The sequence below is a fragment of the Dromaius novaehollandiae genome, unplaced genomic scaffold, assembly GCF_036370855.1.
Source record: "Dromaius novaehollandiae isolate bDroNov1 unplaced genomic scaffold, bDroNov1.hap1 HAP1_SCAFFOLD_103, whole genome shotgun sequence".
Taxonomy (NCBI): domain Eukaryota; kingdom Metazoa; phylum Chordata; class Aves; order Casuariiformes; family Dromaiidae; genus Dromaius; species Dromaius novaehollandiae.
The window spans coordinates 155,615-163,812 of NW_026991455.1; positions in this window are offsets into that span (position 1 = coordinate 155,615).

The following is an 8,198-nucleotide window of genomic DNA, read 5'->3' on the forward strand; positions in this document are numbered from 1 at the left end:
AGAGGGCAGGATGCAGCTGGGGTGGGTGGCAGCAGCCGCTTGGTTGCACCTGGCAGGAGCTGGCTGGGGGCTCCTGGCAGGCAACAGGGCCAGAGAGAGAAAGAGTTGAGGAGGGGGCATGGATTTTCCTTCCTTTTGCAAAGTGGTGCCTGAAATGAAGCAGCAGGGTCCAGCAGACAGACTGGGTGCCATGGAGCCTGTTGTGCCTCCTTCCGCGTTTGAGCATCTGGTTTTTGACATGATGGAGGCAGCACCTCCTGCATGGAAATGACCCCAACTCTTCTTGGATAACAGGAATTTTGCCATGAAGGCACTCAGCTCCTTTTAGCAAGCTCAGTGTCTTGATCCCTGGAGGCAAGGCCTTGGTATCTCAGAGGAAAGGAGTCTCCTGAGGGAGCCAGCAAGGGCTGGGAGGGCCCATGGAGCTCCCTTCTGATTCCTCACTTGGATTTGTACCCTGCTCCTGCCATGCAGGACAGGCACGTTGTGCATCTTTGGAGCAGGAAAATCCCCTTCCTAGGCTCTGTGGCACATTTGGACAAGCAATGAGAAGAGCCCAACTAGAAGCACTGCAGGCAGACTTCCTGGGCACTTTTCCCCAGCCAGGGCAGACAGAGAGGAAAGGAGGTGCGAGCAGCCCGCTCAGGAGGAGCGCAGGGGAAGGAAAGTGTGTTGAGGTTTCCAGGCAGTCTAAAAGCAAACCTGCTCAAATTGTGTTTTCAACTCTGGGCTGAGTAAGCACTAAGGGAAGCAGAGGTTTTGGGGCTCTTGTGTTACAGCCTGTCGTGGGGCAGGAGTCGCTGGCAGTGTTTGGAGAAAGCCCCCCCCGTCCCTTGGGTGCTCTGTGCCCTTGCTGGGGGTCCCGAGGCGAGCAGCGGATGTATTGAGGTTTGGAACAGGAGTCCCCAAGTCCCTGGAGGGGTTATTGGGGATGAAGCTTCTGGAAGGATGGGTCCAGACCTCTTCCTGGGCCAGAGTTGAAATCTCTCCTTGAAGCAGCTGCTAAGGGGACTGGGGCTAATCTCAGCCCTCCCCAGTCCTGGCCTGTGGGTTTTCCTGTGGGAGAAATGCCAATTGCAACAATGATACTTGCAGGAATGGATAAATACTTGAAGATACTTGATACTTGAAGTGAAAAGATAACTGAAATAGGGAAATAATCAGGTAACAAAGGCTCATCTGAAAAGTAGAGGTCTCTTGGTGATTTGTAGGGTGTGCGGTGATTTGTGTGTATTTTTGTGTGCACATATTTTTATATATGTCCCTCGCTGCCCTCTCCCTGGGAAGAGGCTCAAGCATCCCCCTGATGCTCCGTGTGGCCCATAAATCCCCAGTGATGGCAGCTCTTTGTTTGCAATGGGTCAGAGCCGCTGTTGGTAGCACGGCTACAGCGAGGTCTCTGCCATGAAGGGCTCAGGGAGTGGTGTCCAGCTGGGGTCCGGTCCTGCCCTGCCATGACGAGGGGGGATATTTTGGCTTCTGCTACACCAGGTTGTGGTTGCTGACTGCTCTTCTGCCTTCTCCTCCTGTGGTGGGGGGAGCTGTGAAGGAGCTTTTAGCGCTTGTCCATGGATATGCAGAAATGTCTGGGCCTGGGGCCTGCTGTGCCCATCGCTGGGGCTCCCTGACAACCCGCTGCTACCCTGGGATTTTTTGGGGGGGAGGGGGGCAACACTGTGTGTGGGGCACAACAGTGGCTCTGTTTGTTAGTGCTCTTGGGGTAGTGCTAAATATTGGTTGCATCTGCAGCTGTTGCCTCCTGGGTGCTGCCAGGCAGGTCATTTTGGGGAGCAGCTAGGATCTCTGGCTTCTTCACAGCAGGCAGCCAGTCCTCAGCCAGCGTTTGTTAGGCTGGAGTTTTCTGGGCAGGAGCCTGACCTGGGACCTGGGGTGCCGGAGAGACACATGTTGGTCTTGTCCCAGTTCTGCTCTCATTTACCCACGAGGGGCTTTTTTTCTCAGCACAGGTGATGCTGTTTGCAATGAAGTGTCAGAAGCCCCTGGCAGGGAGCACTGTCCTGCCAGTATACAGGGAGGGAGGGAGGATGCGTGCACGGCAGGAGATGTTGGGTAAGTGCCCCAAAGCAGCGAGTGACCAAAGCTAGTCCCTGAGGTGGCTTTGTGACCCCTGTTCCCAAAGGGTGGGTTTTCCCCGGTGTGTCTGGGTGGGAGGGCCCAGAGGGGATACCTTGCAACCTGCTGGAGGCACAGTGATCTCAGGAGCATCTGCAAGGCCCCCATGGCCAAGGTGGTTGGTGGGGGACTTCTTCCGGGGCTGTGCAATGGGCACAGGCGCTGCACTGCAGAGGCAGCAGCTGGAGCATGCTCTTGCCATGGGAAAGGACACCAGGCTCAGAGAAGCAGGAGCAGAGTTAAATCTGAGCTCCAGGGTAGGCCAGCCCTGGGGGAAATGCCTAGTCTTGGCCATTTCCCCCCACCCAGATTGCTTGACAAATGGCCCCCTTTGCTAAAGGTCCTGCTGAGAGCAGGTGTCTGCGCTGGCCCTGCAGCCCCCACAGGGTTGGGGCAGTTTTGCTGTCAGGGCCCCGTGCTTCTCAGTGAGGCCGGGAGGGCTTTTGGCTGGCCAAAGCTGGGGAGAAAGCATTTCTGCAGGGAGGGCAGGAGGCTGTGGGGAAGGCAGAGGTAACCTCAGTGTGACAGGGAGAGGCGAGGGAGCAGCGGTCACTGCCAGCACAGCTCTGCCCTGCTCTCTTGCTTTCCCGCTGCTCTCTCGCTCCTCCATGCTCGTCTCCCCTTCTTTTCTCCCTCTTCTCTTTCACTTCCCTCTCTCTTTTTCTCTCTCTCTCCCCCCCTCGCTCTCTCTTTCTCTCCTCTCTCTTCTCTCCTCCAGATGAGGCCCCACAACTTCCTCCCCTCCTGCAGACTCTGAATGCTAGACTCCGATTGGCTGGCAGAACTGTCAGTCCAAGGGATCCCCACCCTCATCCTCTTGCCAGCCAACAGGAGGGCCGCATGGGGGGGACGATGCCATAGCAACCTTAGTGCCACGTGACCCGGTGGGCGGCCCTCCCCGGCCCAGGCACCATCTTGTGGGCGGCAGGGCGGGGCATGGTGGGGCCTCGGGGCAGCCTGGCATCATGTGCCTGGGCAGTGCAGGGCCCCGGGGCCCGGCCGCTGCCCCGCAGGGGCTGGGCTCTGCCGCAGGAGCGCTGCGTGGCTCCTGGCTGCCCTGGGGGCCGTGCGGGGCAGCAAGGGGAGCCCAGCTCTGGGCCGCCGGTGCTGGGAGCAGTGGTGCAGGGCCATGCCATACCCCAGTCCCTCCCTGCGCAGCCCAGCCAGAGTCAGCGTGGGGCTCCTGAGCTCGCTCGGCCTTGGCTATGGCTGCGCTGGCCCTGGGACCCTGTCTGCCAGCCAGGAGGCACCGACCAGCTCTGGTCACGTGCTGGCTCCACCACCCTGGGCCTGGCCCACGGCAGGGGGATCCCCAGCCCCTGCAGGACCCTGGGGCTCAGCCCTGAGCTGCTGCACACCCTGAGGACCAGGGTTGAGAGGAGGTGCCAGCTCGGCCCAGGCTCCGCGCTGGGGGCTCTGTCTTGTTTTGTGACATCTGGGCTTGGACTCAGCGCTGCTCCCCAGCAGGCAAAGTGGGAGCAGCGCAGAGGGGCTGTGCTGCATGTGCAGCACCACACGCCCAGCTCCCTTGCACAGTGCCCCTAAACCTCTGGGGTTCAGTGTGCAGTACCGGTTATCCAGGCTGGTTTGGGAGTGTCAGCACATGCCCAGATGGGGTCTCAGCCTGAGGGCTTTGGTGGGGACAGAGAACGATGGGTCGCATCGTAGCATAACATCCTCCTCTCTGAGCATCAGCACAGTGCTGGGGCGCTCTTGTCCTGCTGCAAGTGGCGGGCCCAAACCTCTGCACCCAGAAGAAACCATGACTGGGAAAGCAGCTGGGCATCAAGTGGGGGACGCAGTCCAAAGCAGCAAGTGCTGGCTGCTCCCAGGTTTGGTCTCTGCAGCCGTGGTGGGCAGTGCTGAGGCGAGTGCTACAGGGCCGTCTCCCCCAGCCCCCTCCTGGCCCCCTTCTGCTTCCATTCTGAGTGGCCGTTATCGCCATGGGAACACGGATGCACTCAGGGCTCCGGCCGTGGGGTTTCTGTGCCAGAGCGGTTCTCCCCGTGGTCGGTGGCTGTTGGTGTGTTGCTGCTCATGATGCCCATGTGCACAGGAGGGAAGGAGGTCGCCTGTGGCCTTCGCCGTGTCGGCCTGGGGAGAAGAGGCCGGGTGCGCAGCAGGGCCTGCCAGCTTGGGCAGGTATGTCTGGTGCTGGCGTGGGGGAGGCCTGCGGGGTGGGTGAGAGGGGAGGCAGGCCCATGAGATGGGGCTGGCGGGGCAGGATGTGATGGAGGTAATGGGGAAGAGATGAGGTTGGGCCGCTCATTTATCCATGAACCGTTCCACTTTCCCCTTGGCCTTGGGGAGCCGCACCCAGGGAGTGTGTGGCGGAGGTGAGGGAGGACTTGGCCTGGCATGGGCAGTCTCGACTGGACCCCAGGGGATGGGAGCAGTCAGGGGCTGCTGATGCTGGGGAGCTGGTCTTGGCCCCTGGGAGCCTCCAGCCCTGGCGGAGGGGATGTCCCTGGGTGAGGCCCTGGAGTTGTTGGAAATGCCTGTGGGCATTTAAATTCCTGAGGATGAAACATCACCTGATGTTCTGGGAGAGGGGGTTTGGAGGGAGGCTGCAGCCTCAGATGATCACCTGGTCTGCAGGCATTTGGCAGAGGGTCCTTAGGGCAGGGGCTCTTGGAGTTACAGGAAAAGCAGCCTTGTCATTAGATCCTGAACTCCTTGCAACTGCCCTGGCCAAGGGACACAAAGCCTCTGGGCTGACAACCATGGCTGACATGAACACAAAGTGCTTTGAAAGAGTGAAGAGAACAGCCCTGCCCTTGGTCCAAAGCCCCCAAGGGGGAAGTGACACCTACATGGGGAGAGACACAGGGGAGTATTTGTGCATGGCTCAACAGTGACACAGCGGTAGGTGCTGGGCGAAGCAGAGGCAGGCATGCCTCTCTGCCCTTTTCCATCAGACAGGGCAGGCTCCAGGCTTTTGTGCCCTGGCCTTCCTCCTGCGCTGAGGAGGAGGGGGAGAGCCTGCCAAAGGCCTGGAAGGGCTGGCTGAGGTTCCAGCTGGGCTGCCTCACACAAAGGGGAAGATGGGAAGAGGCACAGAGGCAGCACTGACGTCTTGTGATGCTTGGCTAGAAGGCCAGAGGCCCTGTCAGGAGACGATGCCTTCAGACCTGAAGTGTCTCCTGCTTGTAAAGGGCTGCTTCCTACACCAGGTGGTCTGTGAAGCAGTGAGAAAAGACACTGTGGTGGACTTGGTCTGGATTTAGTTTGTGCAGGATTTAGTCTGGGAGGTACTGGAGAGAGTCACTCTGGGGTGGTGAAGTGCAGCTGGGCTTAACATGAGAATAGCAGAGTGCAAGCCAACCAGAGCCAGGATGTACACAGATCATTTCAAGAAAGGGAGCGACATAAGGAAGAGGCAATTAGTAAAATACTACAGAAGACTGCCCAGGAAAAAGCCGCAGGAGCCTGCAGGCTGCTAAAATTCTGCATGAAGAGCATGAGCAGCCTGTTTCTTACAATCAAGAGTGAAAGACTAAGGGTCCCAGTAAACCCCCCTGTATGGTTTACTATGAAAGCAAGGAGTACTGTGTAGAGAAGGGGAAAGTTGTCCTTGGAGTCCTAGATAGTTTGTCAGAGGTCAGGAGAGCAGGGAAGTCTGCAAGATCAGACAGGATAAGGAAAAGAAGAGGCCTTAAAGAGAGCTTGGGATGAGCTTTGCAGAAGGGTCTCCGGCTACTAGTACAGAAGTTATTTCAATGCAGCAAAAGCAAGAGGGTAGTCACAGAAGGGGAAGGCCCACCTGAGGACACAGGTCATAACTGAACATGTGGTGAGAGCAGCTTGGTGACCTCTCTCCATTGCCAACGCTACAGTGGAGATTCCCAGATGAAAAGCAATTCTGACAACAGATGTCTCTGAGCATCCCATTGCACTGAGAGGGAGATGGGGAATACATGAAAATCTCATAATCCGCAACAAATAGCTAGTGGCATTGCGATAAGTAAGAGGCAGTACCATGCTTTTCTGCTTCCCTATTGAATCTTGCTGATATGCACTAAAAATGAGCTTATGGGGAGAGCTAGGGAATAGCCTAGGGCTCATAAAATTTCTCAGGTTAAGCCCGATGCTTAACCTTGCAAGATGAGGCTGGAAAACGTGTTGTGTATCCATTCTTGAAGGCGGTCAGTAAGAGCAAACGGGATGCCAGTAGAAGAGACCCTGGTGGGTCAGGCATGGGAATGTGTTTGCTGTCCTTGGCGTGTGGCAGGACCTGACAGAGAAGAGTCAGTGACTCTTTCTGTGTGCCTTAGCCTCAAAATGTGTCCTTTTGCATTGCAGGTGGTGAAAAAAGCTAGGCTGGCATCGGCCAGGTCAGCCCAGCCGATGGACTGGTCGAGCTCAGGCAGCAGCTCCCAGGTAGGTGGCGGCAGGTGTTAGTTTGGGGAGAGGTGGGGAGGGTGGCTTGGCAAGGGTGTGTGCTGCTGAGCAGAGAGGTGCCATTGCAAGATGGTCTTGGAAGTGGGAGCTTGGAAGCCTGTTTTGCATGCATGCTTGTGTGCCTTTGGTTGTGCACAAAATGGGGCACCAATGTGTGCCTTGCGTGCATTTGGCTGTGCCCAAAATGGGGCATAATGCAAGAGACGTTGTTGCGGGGGGACGTGGGCATGTGTTTGCTGTCCTTGGCATGTGGCAGGACCCGGGAGAGAAGAGGCAGTGGCTCTTGGTGGTTCTTTCCGCAGGCCTTAGCCTCAAAATGCCTCCTTTTGCTTTGCAGGCGGTGAAGACAGCTGGGCTGGCATCGGCCAGGTCACCCCAACCGATGGACTGGTCAAGCTCAGGCAGCAGCTCCCAGGTAGGTGGTGGCAGGAGTTAGTTTGGGGAGAGGTGGGGAGGGTGGCTTGGCAAGGGTGTGTGCTGCTGCACAGAGAGGTGCCATTGCAAGATGGGCTTGGAAGTGGGAGCTTGGAAGCCTGTTTTGCATGCATGCTTGTGTGCCTTTGGTTGTGCCCAAAATGGGGCATAATACAAGAGATGTTGTTGCAGGGGCGCCTGGGCATGTGTTTGCTGTCCTTGGCATGTGGCAGGACCCAGGAGAGAAGAGGCAGTGGCTCTTGGTGGTTCTTTCTGTGTGCCCTTGCCTCAAAATGCCTCCTTTTGCTTTGCAGGCGGTGAAGACAGCTGGGCTGGCATCGGCCAGGTCACCCCAGCCGATGGACTGGTCGAGCTCAGGCAGCAGCTCCCAGGTAGGTGGCGGCAGGAGTTATTTAGGGGAGAGGTGGGGAGGGTGGCTTGGCAAGGGTGTGTGCCGCTGAGCAGAGAGGCGCCATTCCAAGACAGGCTTGGAAGCGTGAGCCTGGAAGCCTGTTTTGCATCCATGCTTGTGTGCCTTTGATTGTGCCCAAAATGGGGCATAATGCAAGAGACGTTGTTGCTCAGGACCTGGACATGTGTTTGATGGGTTTGTCATGTGGCAGGACCCAGGAGAGAAGAGGCAGTGGCTCTTGGTGGTTCTCTCAGTGTGCCTCTCCCTCAAAATGCCTCCTTTTGCTTTGCAGGTGGTGAAGACAGCTGGGCAGGCAGCAGCCAGGTCAGCCCAGCCAATGGACTGGTCGAGCTCAGGCAGCAGCTCCCAGGTAGGTGCCACTGCGAGATGGGCTTGGAAGCGTTTTACATCCATGTTTGTGTGCCTTTGGTTGTGCACCAAATGGGGCACACGAATGTGTGCTTTGTTTGCCTTTGCTTGGGCAAAGATTGGGCTAAAGTAGAGGGGACTTTGTTGCGAGTTGGCCAGGAAGTGCGTTTGCTGTCCTTGTCATGTGGCAGGACCCAGGAGAGAAGAGGCAGTGGCTCTTGGTGGTTCTTTCTGTGTGCGTCTCCGTCTGAATGCCTCCTTTTGCTTTTCAGGTGGTGAAGACAGCTGCGCTGGCATCAGCCAGGTCCCCCCAGCCGATGGACTGGTCGAGCTCAGGCAGCAGCTCCCAGGTAGGTGCCACTGCGAGATGGGCTTGGAAGCGTGAGCTTCGAAGCCTGTTTTGCATGCATGCTTGTGTGCCTTTGGAGGTGCACAAAATGGGGTATAATGCAGGGGGACCTTGGAATGT